The sequence below is a fragment of the Habropoda laboriosa genome, unplaced genomic scaffold (genome assembly GCF_001263275.1).
Source record: "Habropoda laboriosa isolate 0110345459 unplaced genomic scaffold, ASM126327v1 scaffold175, whole genome shotgun sequence".
NCBI classification, from domain to species: domain Eukaryota; kingdom Metazoa; phylum Arthropoda; class Insecta; order Hymenoptera; family Apidae; genus Habropoda; species Habropoda laboriosa.
This window is the reverse complement of record NW_017100347.1, coordinates 1,787,318-1,787,612: the sequence shown is the minus strand read 5'-3', so window position 1 is coordinate 1,787,612 and position 295 is coordinate 1,787,318.

Below are 295 nucleotides of genomic sequence, written 5' to 3'. Positions count from 1 at the left end.
TCTGTTAAAGTGTGTTGTAGTTAAAGGGTTAACACACATTGGTATAAAGTATTTATATTCTTGTTCGTGTATCTTGTATTAAATAGTGAAAAATAAAAGTATTTTTTTAATAGAAATAGAAGTATTTTCTGTTTAAGAATTATTGTTTGCTAGTATAAAAATTATTGGAAGTTCCATTTTTCCGGCACGATAATTATATCCTATTTACTGCATATTTCTTAAGAAGGGTCGACAAAATGTTTAGGTAAACAAAATAACTTTGAGAAAAAAATATTCTATTTTATTTTAATTAATT